We start from the raw sequence: 12,671 nt of genomic DNA on the forward strand, positions 1-12,671 counted from the left end.
GTCACAACCCATTATCTGATTTAGAAAATCTATGTGAAAATGTTAAGAATAGTGCAGATTTGTTAGGATTTTCACATGTTGATTTTGATAACCTTGGTAAAGTTGAGAAGAATCAAGTGGAGGAGGCCATATATGCCATGATGGAAAATTTTAAGAAAGCCCCACTAGAAATTACTAACTCTATGCCTAAAATTTTATATGAGAGAGTTGAGAAAAAATGGCATTATTGTTTAAACCTAGAAAGACAAATAAGGGAAACATCACTTGCACAAGTTATGCTTGAACTCAATAAGGCACAGATTTCTAAGGCTATGAAGAAATATACAGTGAGATTTGTTCCAAAATATAGAGCCTTTAGCATATTGTAAAACAATATTGAAGATGTTGGGAAGAAGTCCACACAAATGTAGAAAGTGACATAGGGACTAGTAACAGTAAAGGCAAGAGAACAAGAACCCATTGAGGTGAAAGATGATGAAGAAGATGATGAAAATAAAGACAATATTGAGGGAGATACAAAAATGAAAATGGATGAATAGGCAATAACTAAGGTAGAGCAGCAAGAAGAACAGAGTGTACAAGATACACAACTGCCAGATGTTAGCCCTCAACATGTAACAAGTGTAAATACATAAATAATAATAGTGAAGGATGTTTCTGACCACACTACTCAGAACATCAATCCCCTTACAAAGGAAGATTTGACAAAGATAATTGATCAATCTACATTGTAGGAAAAATTATGTGATAATCCAGTATTGGTGACTGTAGATGAGATACAAAAAATAATGAGTGGTACTACAAAGGAAGAGGTGAATACACAAGAACCACCTACTATCACCCCTCAAGTTACTAATGTACAACCTCTAGATAAAATACCTAAAGCTACATCAGAAAAGGTTGATACATTTGGAAAGGACACATTAGAAACTCAAGGCACTATAGAGACACAGAGTGAAATAGGTCAGATAGACTTATCTACACCTCCAGCACAAATACAAGGTGCATTAAAAGGCATTGTGGAAGAAAAGAACAAGCCTAAAGAGACTGAGCTAACACCAAAGGTGAAGGAGCAAGTAGCAGTTCAAGCCCTGGTAACTTTACCAAAATATGGTACTCCTTCTAGTCATACTCTTCAAAAGCTAAGCACAAATGCAACACCATTGCAAATTTCAGTGCCAAGTCTGAGCTCATCAAAGGCTGAAGAAGTGATATAATATGGAGATGTGAGCCTTGATGAAGAGATTATTTTACCAAAATATGATTATGATACAATAACAATTGAGCAAATGGGCATATTACAAGAATCCCTAGCAAGAAAGAGAAGAAAAGAACTACTCAGAAAGGAGCATAGGCAGAAGCAAGCATTGCTGGAAATCAAGGACATCTTTTTGGATGCATTTAGTCTGCCTGCTCCAAATGAAACCAAGCCACTCATTGAACAACTGAAAAACATAGTGGAAAAGGTTAGTTATGTAGACCTTGATACAAATGTTAAATTACTAGAATGGTCTGAAAAGAAATTTCAAAGAAAAGTAAATGAGAAAATATCAGGTGATATAGCACTTACACAAGTTGCATTGGCAACTAATATTGAGAGTGTAAAGAAGGTATTCAAGAACATTTTCTCACTGTACACTAAATTGTGCAATCCAACACTCTTCACACAAGAGACAAGAAATCACATTTTGAGTTTGGAAAGGTAGATTAATGCATCAAGTGCAAAACTACCTATGACACCAGCTCAAAGTGAGAAGCACTTCAGAACTTGCTACAAACACAGAGTCAGTTAGCTACACTATCAATAGATGAGGCCAATATAAGGGCAGAAGTGATTAGCATCCAAACAACATTGACCCCCCACATGAAAAATTTGCACGAGTTAGGCTACATTGAAACACTTATGAAGAAAGACCCTAATATTTCAACATTAGACGGCCTAGTCCACCTTGCTACTAAGCTAGCCATCTAAATTAAGTCTTTGGATATGGCATGTGAAAATTGGGATGCAGCTCTCAAAATTATCCTAGAGGTCCATAAATATTTTTTGGACAAACACAATATTAGTGTATATCCCATTTGACATCAGTGTCAAAAAGGGGGAAAAATAAAAAGAGGGAGATTTTGTATATGGGAGAAGAGATAGAGAGAAAAGAAGAATAGAATGAGAACAAAGGGGGAGATGAAATGAAAGAGTATCAATTAGCAAAGAACAGCAAGCAAAAATAGCATGAAGTCAAAGAGTATCAGTTGAGACACATTTACTCAATAGGAGTACAAAATTTTGAATACTGAATAGACCTATCAACTTAGGGGGAGTTATCAAATTTTGAGGTATAAGTTGTTACAAAATTTTGAAGTTTTGTACATAAGCCGAATAAGAGATACCTTATGCTCATAAGAATAAGGACATTAATGCATGACCAAGTGTTTTTGACACTCATGTCAAAGGGGGAGATTGTTGATCTCAGATCAAGTTTGACTAATGAGTTTCTACACACTTAAGTCATTTTACTTTGTTCATGTTGAACAAGTAGCACATGTTGAGCACAACATGTATATAGCAGAGCATGCTGAGTCCACAGTGAGTGTTGAGCCACTCATGCACCGAGTCACTCAAGTGTCACAAAAATAGTGTATGTTGAGTGATTCAGGAGCTGAGCAAGTAGAGCATGTTGAGTGATAAGATGTTGAATCACATTATAGAAGATAGTATATGTTGAGCATCAGAGACTTCAGACACCAAATAAGATAGTTTTGGCATAGTTGTTTGTAATGGCACAAACAACTATGTAAAGTATTTTAAGCTGACTTAAAGAGTGAATTATGAATTTTTGAATATAAGGACGAATATTACATGTATCCAATTAGAAAAAGGGAAAGATTAATTTTCAAAATGGATGAATCACAGCCATTGGTTCATACCTAACTCTAAGTCACCTAATTCTTTTTAAGGAGGACAAACCATAAATTATCTATATTGTGAAAGAGTATGAAGGAGCAAAGAAAGAAGTTTGCATGAAAAAATAGAGCATTCATGGTGGTTGAGGAGTTATGATATGAGATTACATTGCAGAATTAGTTAAAGAGAACAGGGGAAGGAAATAGGATACAGAAAAAAGACATCTGATCAAGAAGGATTGAGAATACATCAATTTAGAGGTGATCTATCATTAGGAAATCAAGTGCTAACCACAGGATCAATGTTGAGTCATTCTAACAGGTGAATCAGTTAAACCTCTTAACAGAGTAGTCCTAACATGCTATATTGAAATCCTTTAGCAGGGTGCTTAATTAATTGTGAGTTAAAGTCTTTCAACAAGGTGTTGAAATCCTTTAATGGGGTGAGACCTAATAGTCTTTGTAAGTCTTTAACAGGGCAAACCTTTCCTAGGGTAGATCATGTCTCATGATCAAACATTGTAACCTTCATTGGATACACATTATTACTGTAGTAGTGAAGATTTATGGGTGTCATCCCCACCCCAGTTTTACCTTCTCATTGGAAGGTTTCTAGGTAATCATATCTGGTGTCAAATATGTGTGAATGTTTACTTGTTTTCATGATTTAGAAGTACATGCTTTACATGGTATTCCAGTTTACTTATTGAATGTAAGAGATGGATGTGCGGTGAATGTTTTAAGGGTCAAAGTTTAAACTATTGATTCACAGAACACCCCCCCCTCTCAGAAGTTCACCTTTCCTATTGTAATTCCAACACTTGGTCTATGAATGGTTTATGAGTTAGATCATCTTGTGGGAGGATTAGATCCATGATTATTTATATGGTTTGAGTGTTGTGGCTTCTTGGTTGGGATTTTTTGGAGGAGATCTTACTTGGAAAAGTTTGCATCTAGAAGTGTGTGTAGAAGGACATGATACAGGTTATGATTTGCATGGTTTCCCTTTGGTCTCATTTATCTTCCTAAATGTTTGGTTTCACTTACATTAGATTACTAAGATTGGTTAGAGATTGTGATCATTTTTTGTGTTCATGTATGCCATGTGAGAGATGGCATGGTTATTCCTTTATCTTTTTCCTTTTTTGGTTGTGGAGAACTTGGGAGAGTTTTGGAGACTTGTTATGAGAGTTATTCTTGCAAGTTATTGGTTTATGTTGTTGTGGAAGCCCTTGAGACTACATGGATTCATTTCTTTGAGATGTGAGTGGATTGGTTATAGATTTGACATTATCTTTTGCAGTGGGAGCTTCTTGGTATATATGTGGTAGGTATTGCTCTTGAGACTTGTGATTGCAAGTTACAGATTGGATATGTTGATGATGTGAGATTCACTTGGTATACCTTTTGAGGTATAGATAGTTGGATTGGTTAGCACTTGTTTTGGGTGTAATTTTAGCTATGGATTTTGAAAACTACAGATACATGTGATTACCTTTGGATCAAGTGTTTTTTCTTGGCATTTCAGTTAGTACGAGATTTTACGATTCTTATGTGATAGGTTGTGTGGCTTTCTCTTTGGATGGTTTCTATTTATGTTTGGTGGTAGTGGCATAATAAGAGGTGGGAACATTCATGTTTGAGATGCTAAATACTTTGATTTTTTTGCAAGTACAAGGATGGAGCACATGGTGTACTTTGATCCATGATCATGGATGTGCTAGGAGGGATTATTTCCTTGCTCATTTATGTGGCTATGGATTGACCCTATGCAATGTATACAATAAGTAGGAGATTGTTGATATTATGGGTGTTGCACACATTGCATAATATTATTTTTATTTTATTTTTTATTTTACTATGTAATGTTGTACCTAGATGGATGTACAAAATGCAAATATTCCCATGGGATATACTCGATGAGTTGTATTATAACATTGTGATAAAATTTGATATAATTATTTAATATTGGGGAAAAATAAATAAAATGCCCAATATTAAATTGGGGTAAATGGGTTAGGTATCACATAGTTTATGTAATACCACTTGGTGGTTTTGTGTGAGCTTACTACTATATAAGAAAATGGTAGTTGTATGAAAAGGGCAAAAGGCAAAAAGGAAAGTTGAGCAAGACAAGGCTTGACAAGTTAGCCAAGGGAGCAATTGTGAAGGTTGGAAATATGGCATGGGATGTATGAATTCATTCTTGCTCACATGGATTTCTTGGTTGTGGTTATGGCTTTTAAGTCTTCTATGGTTGTATTGCAATGGTTTTTTGTTGAATAGTACATGGTGATGGATGCTTTTGGAGGCTAGGTTTTTCCCTCAATAAGGGTTTCCCAAGGTATATCGTGTGTCACGTTTTTGTGGGTATGCCATCTATTCTCTTGCATGTGAATTTCAATTACATATTTATTTTATATTTATTATGAGTTATGTGGAAAGGGTAATAATTTTAGTTTCAAGTTTCCCAACACTAGTCAAAATTAAAGAAAACCATGCATGAAAAAAAAAGGTGAGATTGAAAATATTATGCTAAAAAGGGCTCAAAATTACCTTTAATCATGTGTTCATCATGTGGGATCAAAAAATCATGATAAATTTCTCTTTCTTCTCAAAAACTCTCAATAAAACTCCTCCACAATGCATGCAATCACATATGATCTCTAGTTATTATATTTAACGCATTCTTTGGCTATTTTATTATTTTTTGTATGATAAAATAATAATTAATAAAATAAATTTATACAATATTGATTTAAATTCAACCTATCATCGTATCAAAATAGCAATAGGAGATTAGTGGAAGACTACTGTCAAGACAAATGAGGGTCTCTATGAGTGGCTAGTAATGTCATTTGGTCTTACCAATGCCCCAAGCACTTTCATGTGCTTTATAAAATGAGGTATTGGTTGAATTTATTTGATAATTTGTTAATTTTTATCTTGATGATATTTTGGTTTTTAGCAGAACTAAGGAGGAACATATTAATTATCTTGAATAGGTATTGAAAAGGTTTCAGGAGGATAGATTGTTGATCAACCTAGAGAAGTGTGAATTCATGAAGTTCTAACTGGTATACCTCATATTTGTAGTATCAAAGGGATGTTTGAAATTAGATCCCTTAAAGGTAGAATTCATCCTTGACTAGCCCACACCAATGTCTATAGGTGATGTTAGGAGTTTCCATGAACTACCTAACTTATATTAAAAAAAATTCAAGGGTTTTAGTCATTTTTGTGCACCAATTCTTGATACCATTAAGGGGGGGAACGAAATGCAAGTCTTCTTGGACAAGGAAGGTTGGCCACAACTGAGTATTTGAAGAAAAAGGTAGAAAAAATTATTGCCTTGGTGCTCCCTAATTTTAATAAGTTATTTACAATAGAGTGTGATTCTAGTAAACAAGAATTAGGAGTAGTTCTTAGCCAGGAAGGTCATCATATGGCATTTTTCTGAGAGAGGTTGAGTCAAGATAAATAGAGGTATTCCACTTATGATTTGGAGCTCTATACAATGGTACAATCCCTTAAGAAATGTAGGAATTACTTACTACCAAAGTATTTTATATAGACTTACCGATAATCATGCTCTAAGGTTTCTCAAAGGGTGGGAAAAGTTAAATCAAAGGCACCTCATGGAGTACTTGCAGTCATACACTTTTGTCACCAAATATAAGATGGGGCTTCCAATAAGGTAGTAGATGCCTTGAGTAGGAGAGTTCTTAGCCTTCAATAATTATAGTTACAAAGCATGTAATTGGATTCTCTAAAGGAGATTTATAAAGATAACCTTGACTTTAGGGAGGCTTATGAAATTTATTCCATTTTTGCTAACATATTTCATGTTGATTACTCTTATTATGTGTTGCGGGAAGGATTATTGTTATTAGGCAGGAAGAATATTATTATAATGACTCTGTGAATGGGAGTACAAGGAAAAGTCCATTTTGGATTAGTATATGGTTTTAATCCTAGGGGTATATTAGATCGCATAGATCTTCATGGTTTGGAGAAGAGGAGTTATCAAGAAGAGTATTTTTCCACTACTATGAAAGAGATTCATGATGTTTTAAAGGATACACTAGGAAGGAATGGTGCTAAGTACAAGGATAAAGCAGACCTCAAGAGAAGGGATATTTAGTTGAAAGTAGTGCATTTGGTTATGGCCTAACTCAAGAAGGAAAGGTTACTCAAGGGGAAACCCACAAATTTACTTATAAAGAAGATAGGATGATGCAAGATTGTGCATAAATTTGGTCCTAATGCTTATGAGAGTGAATTACCACTAGATCTTGTTATCTCACCAATTTTCAATTTCTTAGATTTGTTCCCATATAGGAGTCCAGAGGTTGTGAATGATAGTGCAGGTAATGGTGCTATGGAAGAAGATGTTGAATGGGTTAAGGATTTAACTCCAAGTAAACCTTTATAGTTAGAAAGCATTATTGATTCCAAGGTAGTCAAATAGACTAGAATGAGAAAATACGAGTATCTAGTCAAGTGGGAAGACTTACTTGATTTAGATTCTACATGAATTCCTAAAAGTGGTATATTAAAGCATGGTACGATTGTTCAACAATTGGTAATTCAAGGGACCTGAGTTCTTTCTATCATGGGGAGTATGGGGTAGGAGCACCTTGAAGGCTCTTGATCCTATTCAAATGGGATCCATTGAATTTTTTATATTGTCTTGTGATCATTCAATTTATTTAAAAGGTCTTCTTAGACCATTGTGTTTGTAACAAGTTTCTTTGGTCACTTATTCCCTATAGTCCTAAAGAGGCCATTGGTGGTCAACGATGGTCAAACTTTGTGAAATTTGTCCAAATTGCCAAATTTGGTGTTTGTGGATATAAATTATCCCAATGTGATGTTTCCAAGGTGGTTTGGTCACTTCAATGTGACAAATGCAAAAAATGAATAAATATTGACAAGTTATCAAAATGTTGCTTAGCAACATTGATAACATTTTATCTAGTTGTACATTTTGATAATATTTTAGTAATGGGAGCATACTATGAACCAGCTTCAATTTAAAAACTATAGATGTTCGTATCCATAGCCCATAAAGTGGAGTCCTCGGAGGACACAGAAAGCTCTTATCAAGGATGGGAAAGGCTCAGTGGGTAAAATTATTAAGTCTGAGGTTAATTCTATTGAGGACTATAATGAAGAGGATGAGGGAATGGAAATGGAGGAGGAGAATAATGTGAAAGATGAGAGTACTAGCAAGGTCCCAGTTCACAAGAAGGTGGAAAGACCAATCAAGAGGAGAAGGGGCAATGAAATGAATGTTGATTAGGATTCAGGTAAGGGATAGGAGTCCCCTCTCCATGCCCAAGAGGAGAGAAATGAGGATTGTGGTATGGAAAAAATAACTTGTACTTTCAGCTCTAAGGTTAGGAAAACGGTCTAGAGGAACTTTGAAACTCAAATTGCAAAAATGGGCATTGTGAGAGAAACTATCCAGCCCCGGGTCTTGGAGGGAATTCATTTAGAGGAACTTATTGATCCAGCAATGGTGATTCTCAATGACAATGCCAAGGAGGTGGGGATGAATCTCCTTAACGATGCCCAGAACTACATGGTGGATAACTTTTGGTCTATCAAATGGATTTTTCATGAAATAAGGGAGACAAAGAATAGGTTGTAGGGTCTAGAAAGGAAGGACGGGGAATACAGGATTTACAGAATCAGCTAACTAGATACCGGGTTACTAAGGTGGAAAAAAGAATGGAAAGGATGGAGAGCTCTCTCCACAACACTACTAACCAGAGCCTCAATATTATCAAAGGCTTAAATGATAATATCAAAAAGTTGCATGCTATGATGGAGGTTAGCACAAGGGTGAAAGAAGACATGGAAAATGAGGATAACAAGGTAACAAAAGATGATGTCAACCCCCTTGTTGAGAGCCCGAGCAATAAAATGAGATCGAACAAGAAGAAGAGGGATGGGGAGGAATCTCCAAATAACATATAGCTGATGAGTGAAGTAGCCAAGACCATGGAAAAGTTGGAGCTTAAGGCTGTAGAGTTGGTCAAAGATACAGTGCCCTGATTGATTATCTTAGATTTTCTATTTTTCTTTTGGTTTTTTGTTTGATAGGCTTGCCTACTCCTTCAGAGGTTGTGTTTTATTTTGTCAAGTTCTTGTGGCATTCTATGGCCTATTATTTCTTATTGATTTGCTCCATGCTCATGACATAATGTTGGTATATTTTGTTTACTGTTGGGTTTCAGGCACCTGTTAAAACCTATTTTACTTAATCAAAAATATTTTGTCAAGTTGTAACCCAATGGCTATATGGTTAGAAATTTTTTTTGGCCTTGTACAAAATATATTGTTGTTGGGAAGCATTGATTGAGACAATTGATCCATTTTCCAAAATGTGTATTCTTGTGTTTCAGGGACTATACTGATCATGTATGTATTGAAAATATTTTGCAATCTATTGTAAAATTTAATGCTTTTAATTATCATTCTTTTTTATCTAGTTTCATTTTATTTGGTGAAGGATAAAAGAATATATCACTCCAGGTCTAAAACCATGATCACTTAGGGTTTTGAAGGAAAATAATGAGTACCTCTTCATTTTTGTGGTAGAAAAATCTGATTTTCTTGTATAATTTCTGGTTTCCATGTATTAATAGATTTTTTTTGCTTTGGATTGATTAGATTGCACGCTTGTGAGTTTTGGAGACATTTGAGGCTAGACATCTCTATGTAGCTAGCCTAAAATGTCTACAAATCGGCGCATGTGGGAGGTTTTCCTTAGATGACCACCAATTGAAGGGTGGATTGTGTATTTTATTGAACATAAAAAACTTTTCAAATCATCAGTTAGCCTAGATAACCAAGGAAAGTATGGTTTTCTTTGTAAAGCAAGCATTTAGGCCTACTAGGGCATTATTAATGAGGGTTTTATGGTTTGGTATTAAAGAGGAAGAAACTAAATGTAAAATTTTGGAATATAAGAGTTCGAGAAAAAGGTATCCAAAAGTGTAATTTTTAAAGATTTGGAGAGATTTCCAAAATACCTTATTAGGAGGCCTAATTCCTAGTAGGTCTCTAACGAGGCCAATCTATGCAAGATAATGAGTATGTAGTTAGGACTAGAAATAAGGAGTTTAGAGGAATCGCTTGAAGTGTGGGAAGCTGAAGGAAAAAGGTTTTAAGTCTTGGTAGTGAAGCCAAGGGAATATCCTAAATTGCAAGGAGCAGTACTTGGTAATCTGGGATCGTAGAACAAAGATTATGTATAGTAAAGAATTTGTTAAGTAGAGTTGATTTGTCTAGTTCAAAGGGGCCACTAGGAGATGGACTAAGACAAGTTCAATCTGATTGTAACCAAGCATATAGGCTTGGTTGTAGGAATACCTAAAGGGGTTCCTTGTGAATGTCATGATCTAGGTTGGAGGTAAAAATTGGGTAATTACTATCCCCTCTACATTATTTTCCACTATACCCCTTATGTTAGAATGAGTTTCAACCATAATATAAAGAAAATTATAAAACATTCAATGCAAAGTGTATGTTAGTGCATTATTTGGAATAAATAAAAAGAATGAGAGGATTGTTTTCTCTAATCAAAAGGATCATGAATGCATATGGGAAAATTCAAAAACATTTTAAGCCTGAGGAGATTGAATGCGTAAATTTCTTTATTAAGTTGTATGACCCAACTTTTAGTTCTCTTTTTGAAAAAATAAAATCAAAGGACCTCTTTCGAATTCCCTAATGGATATATTATGTTGAAATTGAAAAGAAACATATAGTATAGGATGAAGATTCACAAAATGATCATTGATCATATTATTGATGTTATGTCAAATGATGAACACATTAATCAGACTCCAAAATTATTGTTCAGTGTTTTGGACAAAAATTATATTCTTGGAGGTGTGTATCCGATGAAGAGTGACTTATCATAATTACATATTTTTCATGGATAGTAATGGTTTTCATAATTGGGATCTAGATCATGAAAATTTTACTTCTAATAATGAGAGATGGTTTCAATTATCTGGCACATATAGTAAAAATGAAAAATATGTTGATCATAAAGAGAGAAGAAATTTGTCCAATTTTCAATTAATAATGTCCAAATACCACAATTTCATGCTATTAGTGAAATACAAGCATGTATCAATGATAAAGAAGAACAAACTAATAGAGCAATATAGATATATGTGTGTAATTTGTAAACTAAAAATCTTCATAGAACATTAGTATGATCATATCAATTCAAAATCATTATAAACAATTATCTAAAACAAATTGAAATGAAATGACGATGAGCATTCTATGGATCTTTGATTCTAGGGACTTGAATTGTGTTCTTAGTTGCAATTAGATCCCCAAGTGAAAACCTAAAAGAAAGAATGTGAAATGATGAATGAAGTTATGATCAATGATGCAATTCTATTTTAAATGATCAAAATATCTAAACGTGGTGCAACTCCTCCATTATGATGTTGAAACTAATGAATCTAAGCTAAGTTGTCTACACTAGTAAACTTCTCGACGATATGATGCTCTAGTGTAAATCAACTATAATTCACTTACTATGCGAATTGGTGATTCTCTCTTGAAATGCATCCTACTTAAAGGATTTCTCAAGGTGTAGGGGGTGAATTAGATTAACCATGATCAAGATTTGAGTTGAGTTGTGCTTGTTTGATGTATCCAACTTGAATGACCAAGATTCTCCCTTAAGATTAAATTTTCAAGATAGAAAAGTCTATTTTTGATCTATGTGCACTTGGCTCTTGCCTCGTATTAGTCAACTTGGTTTTATTCATGTGGTGGTAGGTGAAAATATTTAGGAATAAATTAATTGAAAAGTATTAATTAAATTAGCCACATATGATTTATGCATGGGTTAGATTTAATTAATGAACTATATGATCAAGTGGTTGATTCAATTACATAGTTAATTTATTTTTTTGTAATTAATCCAAATGACTTGAATTTAATTTATATTTAATTTTGACCATTAGGTGTATACATTTTGCCCTCTTTGAATCAATGTGTGAAGTGTGTTGGTTCAAAGGATAATATGGTGTGTGTGAATTCAATTTTGTTTTTATGATGGTTTGATAATTCGATGTCAAACCAATTTATTGTATGAATTGATTGTTTTGATGAATTTAACTAGCTTGATGTTGCCCCACTAATGATAAAATTTTGATATGAACTCGTGATTCAAATTTTGATCAATTTTAATGTCCCAATTTGAATTTTGAAATTTTACATCTGACGTCAATTCAAGAAAATTCTCACCTTCATGATGATATGCATGCTTGGAAAATGAATTGAAATGATTTTGCAATGTTTATTATTTTTTTGAATTTTAATTTTTTAATTGATTTTTGAAGTGTTTATGAATTTTTAGTGGATTTCTAATTTTTGATTGATTTCCCAATTAAAATTTGAGTTTAAATTATGCCCTAGTGAAAATGTTTGATTAAATGGTCCATATTTTTAAAAAAATTAAAAATTTACCTTCAAAAATGTCAAAAAGTGATATATAAAAGATAAAATTTCTATTTTCACTCCCCTCATTTGATTTTTCAGTTTTGTCTATATTTTCCTCTTAGTTACAATAGTGGTCCCACATTGTGAGAATAGGTTCGAGAAGGCCAGGCACTCCTAGAGGATTGCATATTATGGTTCTCTGATGAGTCATAGGTCTTTACCTAGTGCTTTTCCATTTTTACTAGATTTTAGATTGTCTTTAATTTAATTTTCCTCACTTTTGGTGA

Source organism: Cupressus sempervirens, chromosome 6 (genome assembly GCF_028749045.1).
Source record: "Cupressus sempervirens isolate cs-2001-9-10 chromosome 6, ASM2874904v1, whole genome shotgun sequence".
NCBI classification, from domain to species: domain Eukaryota; kingdom Viridiplantae; phylum Streptophyta; class Pinopsida; order Cupressales; family Cupressaceae; genus Cupressus; species Cupressus sempervirens.